Genomic DNA, 12,322 nt, shown 5'->3' with positions numbered 1-12,322 from the left:
ATAGTGAATAAAGACATTCCTGTCTTCATGAATCTTCTGACTACTAGGGGGAAACACAAGAAAATAAATGTTAGGTGGTGATGAGTGCAGGAGAGAAAATAAAGCAGGCCAAGGGGTGGGGAAGTGTGGCTTGCCAGGTTACATAGGGTGCTCGGGGAAGGCATCTCTGATAAGATGGCATTCGAGCGGAAACCTGAAGAGTGAGAGAATGTGGCTTTCTTGAGAAGAACATTCCAGGTAGATGGAACAGTAAGTGCAAAGCCCCTGAGGCCAGTGTGGCTGAATGGAAGTGAAAAGGGTGGGAAGGAAGAGGAGCTGGGGTAGGGGTGGGAAAGAGGGTCGGCTAGGTCATTGTGGGTCACTCGGTCAGAGTCACTAACTCTGCGGAGGGGAGCGAGGCGAGAGTGGGGACTCACTTCTCAGAAATGTTGCACTGTGTGTATTATCGCCTCTTATCAGCCCGGGTCTCCGAACCCACTGCTCTGGCGACGTCGACGGACAGTCCTCTCTGGGGGAGCACTGTTGCCTAGCACGATAAACAGTGTAATTAGCTCTCTGCTGCTCTGAGGCAAAGTCTGAGCTTGAAGCCAAATCAATTGATGAGTTGTCTACACGTTACCCCTTCATCCTAGCCTAGGAACTACGATTAAGTTCCGGAGTCCAAGTGGGGAGGGCCCCGGGAGCGTGTGCACAGTGGTGACAGTGGCCCGGAGTGTGCCTCGGGAGTCATTTATGAGTCTGAAAGCGGATGGATCTATTAGCTTGGTGAAAACAATACCCTTCATTTACGTCTCTGTCATCGATAAATCTTTGTGGCCTTATCTGCTTATGACCCCAAGATTTAAGGCTCACATTCTGTAGAGAACAATTTGTTGAGTCTGTTGCTGAAGTCAGCCAGGTCCACACCATGAGACATTTTCAGCAGCTTATGGCAGAGGGGCCCAGACCCCTCTCCCTGTGGTTTAATCCTGTCACTTCTGAGTACTTCTTGGGTTTTTTCCCAACCACTACACAAGTTCATCTGGTTAGATTTTCAGAATCCACACACCTGAATTTACCTGTTTCATGTTTAATGTTGCTTCTGGAAACCTCAGGGAAAAAGTAGAGGTTTGCCTGCTAACTGGGCCAGACCCCCAGGCTTTTAAGTGTATAGCTCCTTTTCCTGCTTGCAGAGTGACAGAGCTGGGGCACATTCCCCACAGCTCTGACTGCACCAGCTCTCGGTGCATTCACCTTTGGGCACTCACCTATTTGGTACAGATGGGGGACAACTCTGTATGTCATTCTGACCCAGCTCAAGGCTTGTGTTTCCAGGAGCGTGCAGCACCTTTCCATTTGGACCACCTGTCACCATTTCCAACTTTGTGTGCACAAAACCAACTATTTCCGACCCCACTTCCTTTCCTACCTCCCCCTTCGCCCACTTTCCCCTCAGCCAGTATCTGTCTTCACTTAACTTTCCTAATTCTGTCAGCGATAACTATCTTTCTTCAAGGCACATCTTAGTGGTGCCTATTTTCTCTTCTGTTTCCAGGTGGTCACCAGATGGGATCGGTTCTTCTTTCAGTGTTTGCTTCAGGTCCACCTCTTCCTTTTTTCGTTACTTTTAAAAATTGCCTTTACCTAAATCCAGGTAACTAACATATCAGCTCTCGTAACTACAGCAGCCATATCCTGTCTTTCCCTCAGCCTCCCTCACTTGGTCTGATGTTTCTCCCATTTTCTGTATAATTACATTCCTCTCTCTGGCCTCCAAGAATCTCTGGATTGTGGGCCTCTGGGCCCTCAGGCTCCCCCTGCCCTGGGATGCAGACGGGTCAGGCCCATCAGGTGTCTCCCTTTGTTTTCTATACACACCAGCTATTGCCTTTGTCCTTGACACTTCCCCACCCCAGAATACCCTCCAGACTTCAGGGCCCAGCTCAGGGTTTATGTTGGGCAGAGTCTTCTCTGAACTCCAGTATTGTAGTCTCCAAGCTGTTTGTCTTCTCTCTTACACTCTGAAGTTTTAGTCCCGATGGTTTCCAGTAGAGCGGAAACTCTTGGAATAGTGTCGGTATGTAATACTTTGTTAGTCATCTGAACAGTACGTGGCGCTCACATGTAGTTGATTGATTGTTCAAGTTCTGTGCAGTTGTAATTTTTGAAAATTTCATTGTAATTTTCTGATATAATGTCTGATTAACACAGCTAGAGGCCCATTTTTAAAAACTAGATTCTAAATAGACCTTGACTTTCAAGATTATGACCTATGCATGCTCACGAATTTCAGGATTCTAACCGTGTGACTTAAGCAGCTCTCTCGCAGACCTCTTTGTGTCTTAATTTCTTTATAATCAGTGGCATTTTATAGTTTAATTGGCAACGGTTTTCATTTTTAGTGGTACATAAAATAATAGTATGATATAATAAGCGGAGTCTTGGCTTTGATGAAATACATTAACACCCACCATTTATGGTTATTTTGAGGATAGGTGTTAATGAATAATTGCTTAGCTCAACAAATGGTGCTTTTGTCTTTCATTTTACTTTTATTTTTACTGTTCTCTCTGCCTCCAAATTCCCCCTTAAATCCATCCTTTACACAGCTATCCCATGATGTATAAAAGTGTTTCTTGACCCTCTAACTCCCTTGCATGAATTATTTAATGGCCCTCGATCCCCGGCAGCAGTGGGCATGCCTCACTCCTTCCCTTGCCTGCCTCAGAACCCTTCTGAATGCTAAATGACGCTGAGCAATTGAGGGAAGTATGTTAAGCAGGCGAATTTAAGGGAGTACAGAAAAAGAGATGGGACCACTGCCGGAAGGGCGGAGCGAAGGCCCCATCGCGTCGTTTCTGAAGACCTCCAAGGACTCCCCCTGCCTGCCGCTAGCCTCTCTGCTCGCCATTGCCTCCTTCTGCGCTTTGTGCTGCAGCAACACTGAACTATTTATATACCTTGTCTGTGGGGATGTTAAAACTTCGCAAGGTTTTGAGCCAGCATGCAAAGGGCTAGAGAGGGTGGAGCAGGGCCCAGGGCCATTCCAGGAGCAGTGCTGTAGAAGGAGCGGGAGCCATGAGGATGGAGATCAACTCTTTGAAAACAGGTTTGTGGATCCAGATGTGACATTTGGAAATTTTTCTTGATGGTCAAATAAATTGTGCTTCATTTACCTGACTGCCTGCCATTTTGCCTAGATTGAGAAGAGTGATAATATCCCAGGGTAGAGGGCAGGGACTTATTTTTTGCTGCTCCAGAGGACCTAGGTGGGGCATGGAAATGGCTCCATGCACATTGTAGCTCAGCGCAGTTAAGAATTTTTGGACAGTTATTCCTGCTGCACAGTAGATTAGGCAGCTTAGAAATAATAGTGAGCTCTCTTCACTGAGGTGAAGGATATATTGTCTTGGGAGCCAAAGAATAAATTCCTGCATTGGGAAGGAATTGGACAAAAAGACTGATTGTAATTACTGTATCAACTAGTATTTATTAAGTAGTTACTCAAGTGGCAGGTATGTAATAGCTAACTGCTTTAAATGCAGGGCCTCATTTATTTCCTACGTTATCTTATTTGATCATTAGGCATGTCAAGTAAGAACTCTAGTTCTCTCCATTTTACAGATGAAGAAACTTGAGGTTTACAGCTAGGACTCTTGTTTTTCCAAGGTCACACGACTAGTAAGGACAGGGACAGAATTCAGACCCTGGACTTTACACATTGCTACATGACCCTTAGTGCCCTCTCCTGCTGTAGCATCCTCAGCATGGGAAGAGATGTATTTGAGTCATGTTTGTTAGTAGAGAACCAACCAGAGAGGATAAAATTCAAGAGAACAAGGCCTGGATTGTGTTTCCTTAACCTGTACTGTGCTTAGCCTTTGGAACCAGAACTGCATGGATGAAACTATAAATAAGAAAGAAAAAGTCCTGGTAGAACATTGTTTTAAAAAATTACTTCACAGAGAACTCTGACTCGTAATAGGAATATTTTTTAAGGAAGGAATACAATGCAATGAGTATACTTGGCTGTAGTCAACTACACATCTGCAAAGCCAGCGAGTCAGTAATCCTTTTGTTAAAGAAGAATTATTAGCAGAGCCTGAAGAACAGTTAATGAGTTGCTAGGAGAGCTGCCATTCCTCCCTCCGTTTACCGGCTAGTTTGAGGCCCAACCTCCTCTGAACTTTTATAGCATTTTTTGCGTCATGGTACTTATCACAGTCTTCCTTTTATTACAGTTAATTCCCCACATGTTTTATCTTCCTTACTTGAGTCTAAGCCCTTTGAGGACAGGGTCCGCATCTTATCTTTATTTCTTCCTTTTAGCTCTTAACATTCTGTGGTGTTAAGCATATCTGAAAATAGACATTGTTGCAGAGCACATTCTTTTGGTGGAAAGGCTTTGAACCTAACATCTCGTGTGTAAGGGGCCAGTGGGCTTGAGTGTACATATTTAGCTTATGCAGAGTCAACTCTAGCCATTTGGCAAAAAAGAAAGAGAATAAAAATTCTAACTACTGGATGATTCTGCCCACAGTTTACTCAGCGTGGGCCTGGAGGGAGTGTGAGGTGGAAGATTTGAAATGGCTCTTCTTTGCCTCCGCTCTCACGTGCCTGTCATGTGCCTCATAAGCATCACATGGTGCCTAGAGTGACTTTAACGCTTAATGATACAATGCAGATAATCAGTCTTCATGGTCCCTAAACAAGCCACTCACCTCATCTAGCACTCAACTGGGGGGAAAAAAGTAGTGTGTTCTCTTGATGCAGGAGCAATGAGCCAAGTTGGACTACATAGGAGAAGTAAGGGATTTCTTTCTTGTGTATAGTTTCCATCTTACATGATGACTTTAGAACTTGACCTTAGATGAGATTCCACTAGATTGATTTGTTCTTCGTTGAAAGAATGTATGATCATGTGAGTGAAAGAGAAGAAAATCAAGGGTTAGGGATAGAGTCATAGAATTTCGTGACAAGAAGACATCTGGAGAAAACTGTGGAAATGTCCAGTCTGATGACCAAGGAAGGTTATAAAAGTCGTTCAGGAGACACTAACAGCATGGGAAAGAGAGAAGTGGAACTTTGCAAAGCAACTTGCTTTCTTTGCCTGCTTTTGTTAGCAGAGTTGCTTGGGGCCGGACCGCCCCTGTGTGCCTGAGAGTTCCCAAGGGCATTGCAGCATAGAGTAAATACATTAATCAACATTAACAATGAGTGGTAAAGAAAAGCCTACTTGTCTTCAGAATATTCTGTTTTGGAAGTCAGAGAAGCGTGTAGTACACTTTTGAAGGTTTCCATTAAAATAGTTTAATGGTGACTTTATATTTGACTCTCTCATGCACAGCCAGCTATGCCCGGCATGTCTTCATGTGCTCCATATTGTTCATGGCGGTTATTCCTGCAGAGATGCTCAGCTGACAGTTGCTGAACCTAGTTACAATGCGTCCATTTGTAGATAAGTGAGATAAAAGACAGACACAGGAAATGAGAACAGGCAGTCCTTAGCATGTCTTAAAACACTGATAAAACACTGGGCTGTGGAATGAAGGGGTAAGAGAGAAGGCTTACGCACCAGCTTTCTGGAAGGCGTTTCTATGCCCTCTTCCCGCTTTTTAATTTTTTTTTTCTAAAATGGATAATATGAGAACTAGAGAATGACTCAGATGATTTTCTCTTCCCCTATCATTGCTCAATCCACTTAAAGTGTCCTCTGTACTCTTAGGCTTATTGAGGGCCACCACACCCTCAAGCATGGACAAGGGGATGATGCATAGCACATTACCAAGAATGTCACCTCCTTACTCTCTGGAAGCCTTCCTAGGAATTAATGAAACTAACCAGTCAAGAAGGGGTAGAAAAAGTTATCAGCACTTAGCTTTTTATATAGTCGAGCAAATATCTTTTTTTTTTTTTTTTGAGTAAATATCTTATTAGTAATTGCCAGTTTTTGTTTTAAACTTGAGTGTTGGCATCCTCACGTTCGAGTACAAGCACTGTGCCCATGCTTTGTTTTTTATTAGTTTTATCGTCTTCTGTGTGGTGACACAGTTGTTCTAAGAAGGATATGAGAGCATGGATTGGTAGTGGGGATGCGAGCCTTGTCTTTTGTGGTACGACAGGCTTTTGTCCTCCAGTGCAGAACCTAGGGAGGGATTGATCTAATCTAGAGGTTTCTGTGGAGGTGATTGAGCCAGGGGTATGGTGTGCATTAATGTACTACTTGTGTCTCGGAATATCTTACCTGCCCTCTCTGCGCTAGGCAGGTTCCTGCCATCCCAATATAGAAGTGTATTTTACCGTGGAAACAGTAGTATTCATAGTACTTAGCTGTGGCTGCACATTCGAGGTAGCAGCATGGATTTAAGTCGGCTTTTGTGAGCCACAAGAACTCTTGCTTATTATATCTATAGAAAAATCCATTATGAGTTTATTAACACTTAAACTTTTAGAACGTGGCTGATTTAAGGTCTGGAGACTATGTGTTTCTACCAGAGGAAATGAGTAATGTTTGTTTTCTTCTGGCTGCAGATCAGTTTGCTTCTAGTGATGGTCTCTGTTGACCTGAGATTAGATTCAGAACTTTTCGACTTCACTGAGAAATGTCTTCTGATCTTGGACAGGGTTGTTGAAGCCAGCTTGTCTCCATCCCCAGCAGTTCCAGTGCTGTGTCCCTAAAGAGCACCTCTGTCCTTGAAGTGACACTTTTCCCTCTTAGACTCTGTCAATCCTGGCATGACCCTGGCAAGCTCATTCTAACCCTTTGTTACCTGTAGAGGTGAACTCTGTCCCGGGCAGTAGAGTGTGTTTCTCAGTGCCCGGGTGGGATCTCACAAGGCCTGTGGCTCCTCAAAATCAGGACTTTTGAACCAGATGTGCCTCTCATTCACTCAGCATTTATGAAGTACTGCTGTTGACAGGCACAGCGCTTGGCTCTGGGAACCCAATGTTGACTGTGACATGGAACCTTCCCACAAAGAAAGCTGTAGTTGAGAAGAGACAGATAAGTAAAAACTATGGTGGTGCACTGAGGTAAGTGCCTCAGTGCAAGCGCTTGCTGGGCATGGTGCTGTCACTGAGAGGACAGAGATTATCTCTGCCAGTCCTTAGCCTTTCTCGAATTTGCTTGGCCCAACCGTTGGGTACTTGGCACCTCAAATCCTAGAAGTATGTCTCCAGTTTCCACAGAACTGCTTAACAGAATCTCCACGAAGAGTGGTAGGAGGCAGTGGGTGAAGATTAGCCAGTGGCAACAGAATTGGCAGCACGACAGGCCCGTGTTGCAGTTTGGAGAAGTGCTTTCTTTCCATCAGGAAGTCACAGCAAGTTGGAGAGTCTCGTAAGTCTCTTCCGACACTTCCTGGTGTGATTTCCCTACCTCTGCCCACTTGCAGGGCGGAACTGCTGGCCAAGCCTTGGTTGGCCCAGAGCCTCTGGTTCCAGCTCTTCAGAACAGGAGGGTCGCACCTGCCGGGGGCCCAGTGCGGTACCAAAGCACTCTTGAATCCTCAGCATGCACCAGATTTGCTGTCCCCATTTCATCTGTTAGTACACTGAGTCACAGAAAAACTTCTGGGGGAGCCCAGGACACAAACTTAGAGGTCCCCGTCTTGATCAGGACATTCATACTGCCTCTAGGGAATGAGGTGGGGAAGGTCTCAAACAGTTATATTGACAAAAAAGAAGAGTTGGGGCCAAATTGGATGCCCAGTGGATCCAGTTATAGAAGCAAGTACCTTCAGGGGATGGAGGAACGATGTGACAGCTCCCTGGAAATGAAACATGTCCAGGGATGTAGGGAGGAGAGAACAGAGGCTTGATAGCAGGTTAGATTGTCTTCAGAGGAATAGACATTTTGATACTGGTAATCTTTCCTACTTTTTGACTATTCTGAGAGGTTTTAAGACATTTTTTAATAGGACAGAACTATAAACTCCTAACTTTTAGTCACTGAAGTATGGCCACAATTTATGTATCTGGATGTTGTGAAACATCAGTTTCTACCTAGCATTTTCCCTATTAAAATTTCAGGTTCATCACCAAAAGTACTTTATTGCCTTCCCCCTTACATCAAGGTAACCTGTTGGTTTGCAGGGGTTATCATACATACTCTCCTACTCTGCCTGCTTGTGCTTGTTCCTGGGTCAAATTGCCAATGAATTTGCCAGGAACTAAGAAGTCAGCACTTTTGTTCCCTGAACAAAAACTCATGAGTAAATTTTGCTGGTGTCTTTATTTTAGGTGGTTGCCAAAATAGAACAGTGTGAACTATTATTAGTTGATGATTTATATTTGCTTGATGCACACAGTGTTAGGCTGGGTTTGGGGCTTCTGTGGACTTTACCTCTGTGCTTTCTTCTGTTCTCGTGGTTCTTATTGCCACCTGCATGAGTCATTTCATTTTCCCCTGCCTCCCTGTGTCTGCTTGGTCCTTTAACTCTCAGGGTTCTCTGAGGTATTTACCAGTATTTCTCTTGGAATCCTCAAGATCAGCCCATCAACCAACTCCTGTCATTTAAAAGAACCATTCTTTGAGATCTGACGGTTCTCTAGGTCATAGGTATGCAAGTTTAGTATTGATTCTTAGCCGCCCTCTCCCCACGCCTGTGCTTGGCAACCTCCACCTTTTTCAGGTCCCCTCCGTCTCCACTCAAAGCAATGTTACCCATCTGTCACGGTCCACTTCATGTGGAAGAGGTCTTCCCCGAGTTATCAGATGAACGTGGGCAGCGGACTCCTAGTTGCTCATTTATACCTCATGAGTGACTATGCTCACCGAAGGTCATATGATGTTTTCAGACCTGTTAATGCCAGCTATACTGGTGTCGTAGTCATGCAATTTAATTAATAACATACAGGTAAACCACTCATGAGAAAAGTGAATTGTTCTATGAAAACAAAGGCGACTGCTTTGGAAAGGCAAGTTACTTTTAAAGGAAATGAAGTCAAGTTAGGTTTGGGGAGGATAACTCTAGAAGATGAGGGGTGGAGGGCTCCACCTTTACAGGAGTTGGAGTTCTCCCTCTGCCGTAGAGAAACTGGAAATTCTAGAGGCTGCATTACAGGTGAATTTTTGCAAGAAAAATAGTATAGAACTCTATAATCAGCAGAAAAGATCTTATTGGTCCTAAATCAGAAATTTGGTGGCTCTCAAAAGTATTGTTTACAGCAAATGATTGTGGGTTTGGACATGGGTGTGAAGTCACAGTAAAAGTCATAATGCGACTGTATCTTTATTACATGAGTTGTCGGTTTTAAGTGCTATCCATTGGCTCTCAGTCATTGTGGCTGGGGAATCAGTGTTCTTATTCTACCTCTCTCCTTTTTTTTTTTTTACCATCTCTCTAATTTTTGCTAACTGTAGCTTTTCTACATTGTCGAAACATACAGCTTTGACATTCTCTCGTCACTGTAATCCCAGTTAGTCTTAGTCCTTCCGTTACGTAGGCTCAGTGCTCACCACCAGTCTTGCTGCCGCAGGTTTCCCAGTCACCCCTTGGCTGGCAGAAGTGTGTGCTTTTGTAGATTCAAGAAAGACTCATGGGAATAATAGTTCCCACTCTGTTACTCTTGGTTGGCAATTGACTGGGTGTAAAATTCTCAGGTCTGACTTTCTCTCCTTGGGAATTTTGTAGGTATTGCTCATTTTTTCTGCTAGCATTGTATTTTATTGTGGAAATTTTCAAGATTCGATCCCTCTTTTAAGTGATTTGATTTTTTTGCCAGGTTGCCGAAATCCAGACATCTAATCCTCCAGGTCTCTCTTGGCACTGACTGTTCAGGGTCACTTTTCCCTGGGGTACACTGTGCCCTTTCAGCATTTTAATCCTTTTGTCTCCCAGAAACATCTTGAATTACATCTTTATGTAATCTTTATGAACAAATCTTTACATTTATGTTCCATTTCATGTTACTTTTATGCATCTGTTACATCTTCTTTACTATTTTCTGTAACTATCATTTTCTCTCTATTCCTTTTTACTCTTTTTTTGTTTGTTTCATTTCAGTTGCTTTATTTCATTTCTCTCCTTTTCATTCCTTACTATGTTTTTAGTGGTGTCCCTTCTCCCTGTTCCTTCCAGTTTCACCTTCATTTCTGTACGTTTTTTCCTTCCACTTCTTTCCTGAGCTGTGCTAGTAGATGTCTTCTCTTACCTGCCCACGTCTCCCATAAGCTCGTGCAATTCTGCTTTGAGCTCTTGCTTCATAGTTTTCTTTTTTTAATTTTGCAAAATATTTTATTACAATCTTATCTGTGGCATTTTTCCAGTGTGTAGTCTTAGTCTGCCTTTTGGTTTTCTTGTTTCTTTCCTAATTTTTTTCTGGTTGTATCTTATATAGATCCTGTGTAGATTTCATTTTTATAACTCATCTTTAAATAGGTGAGGTTTTTAGGGACCGGCTGTTTGCAGGATGCTTGTTTAGGGAGGTGCCAAGTCTGTGTCCCAAGCCGGCTGCAGTTCTCATGATTTAGGGTTCTGGGTGAGTTCATTTACCCTTTATTTTGTCCAGCCAATAGAGATGGGCATCTGTGAGCTTTTCCACAACGCAAAGCCTGTGTTCTCTGCTGCCAGACAGACCAACTCTGTGAGGCAAATATAGCTTGTGTATGTGGTTTCTCATTTAACCCCACCCCCCGGTCCAAGGAAGTTCCTGTCATCCAAAAACAAGGATCTGTTTGGTCCCAGAGGGGGTGCCCTTTCGCTACAGGAAGTGTACTTTTGTAGGTCTTTCTGAGCTTCGTAGCTCCCGTGTCCTCTTCCCACAGCATTCTTTCAGCGCTTCCTTCTCGAAAGGAAAGGGGCCCTTACGCTCCCTCCTCTGCACAGCTTTTCCCTGTTTTGAGGCCTAGGATTTGGGTTATCTTCTAGTTTTGTTGAAAATGGAGTTTGCATTTTTATTTCTCCTTTTTGCACTTAGAATACATTTTGAATAGCATTTAAAAAGTATGACTTAATGATACAGTGTTCAAATCAGAAGTCTTAACTGACATTTTTTGTCAACCAACCGCTGGTCCCCATGATACTCTATATTAGGCCTTACTACACCTTCTCCGTAAAGCCTGTGCCACCACGCCGTCATCCATCTTCTAAGCGCGAGGAACGCGCTACTCAGACTTAATAACAGCCTTTCATTCATTCAGCATGGCGGCTCTGCCCTGGGCACTGCCCTAGGCCTAGGGGACAAAGCCTAGAGGAATTCATACAAGAATATTGACAAACCAAAGGCATGTCTTAAAATGATTCCATGTGGACTAGCAGTAAAGGATGGACAAGAGCAAGGCACAGTCTGGGATCTTGTGGGAGTGTGGGGGTAAGGGCGGAACGTGAGCGCTGGATTCAGCCAGACCTCAGTTCAGTGCTCGGTTTCACTACTAATGCACATGGCATTGGGACAGTTTATTGACTTTTCACTATATCACTTTTCCCATATATAAAATGGAGATTACATTAACTGTCTCACACTAATGTTGTGAAATTAAAATAAGTGACATATAAAGTGCTCAGCACATAGTCGATGCTCAACAAGTACTACTTCCCTCTGAAGAATAGATTTGTTAAACAAGAGAAATGCATACTAGAGCATTGCTATAGTGACCTTTCAATTTTATTGTGAAATTTACATAAGAGTTTACCGTCTTCATTTTTAAGTATACAGTCCAGTAGTGTTAAGGACATTCACATTTTTGTGCGTCTCATTTCCAGAACTCTTTTTGTCTTGCAAAACTCTGTACGCATTAAATAACTCCTTCCCTCAGTCCCCAGCAGCCACCATTCTACTTTCTGCCTCCGTGATTTTTGACTACTAAGTATCTCATACAAGTGGAGTCATAGCACCTTTGTCCTTTTGTGTGTGGCCTCTTTTGCTTAGTGTAATGTCTTTAAGGTACATCCACGTCATAGTATGTGTCAGACTTTTCTTCCTTTTTAAGGCTGAATCGTATTCTGTTGTACGTATGTACCCCACTTCGTTTATCCATTCATCTATCGATGGACATGGATGGGTGATGATAATGTGATGGATGCCACCATTACTTAGAGCCCAGTGTGTGTCAGGCACCACATGAGGTCCTTTACATAGGTTATCTCATTTAGTCTTCACCACTATCCTGGAAGGAAGATGAAGCATTAAGAGGATAAGTTGCCCAAAGTCATCAGCCAACAAATAGCAGAGCTAAAATTTAACCAAGGTCTGTCTGACTTCAGAGTCTGTGCTCTCAGCTGCCACCTTCCTGCCTGGAGTGTAGCCAGGCACCTCTACCACTGCTCGTGGGAGAGACTCATGTTATGATGTGCGAGGCGTGAGGGAAACCCCTGAGGTGAATGATCAGGGGCTTAGGTGT

General features: G+C 43.6%; 1 protein-coding gene across 2 annotated transcripts in view; it reads left to right on the top strand.

The window, feature by feature from the left end:
* Window positions 1–12,322, top strand: part of AP3S2 (adaptor related protein complex 3 subunit sigma 2) — a 38,497-nt gene that overhangs the window by 23,374 nt on the left and 2,801 nt on the right. The window lies entirely within an intron of this gene.

The sequence above is a fragment of the Pteropus medius genome, unplaced genomic scaffold, assembly GCF_902729225.1.
Source record: "Pteropus medius unplaced genomic scaffold, Ma_sr-lr_union100, whole genome shotgun sequence".
NCBI classification, from domain to species: Eukaryota; Metazoa; Chordata; class Mammalia; order Chiroptera; family Pteropodidae; genus Pteropus; species Pteropus medius.
This window is presented reverse-complemented; position numbering and strand designations above follow the sequence as displayed.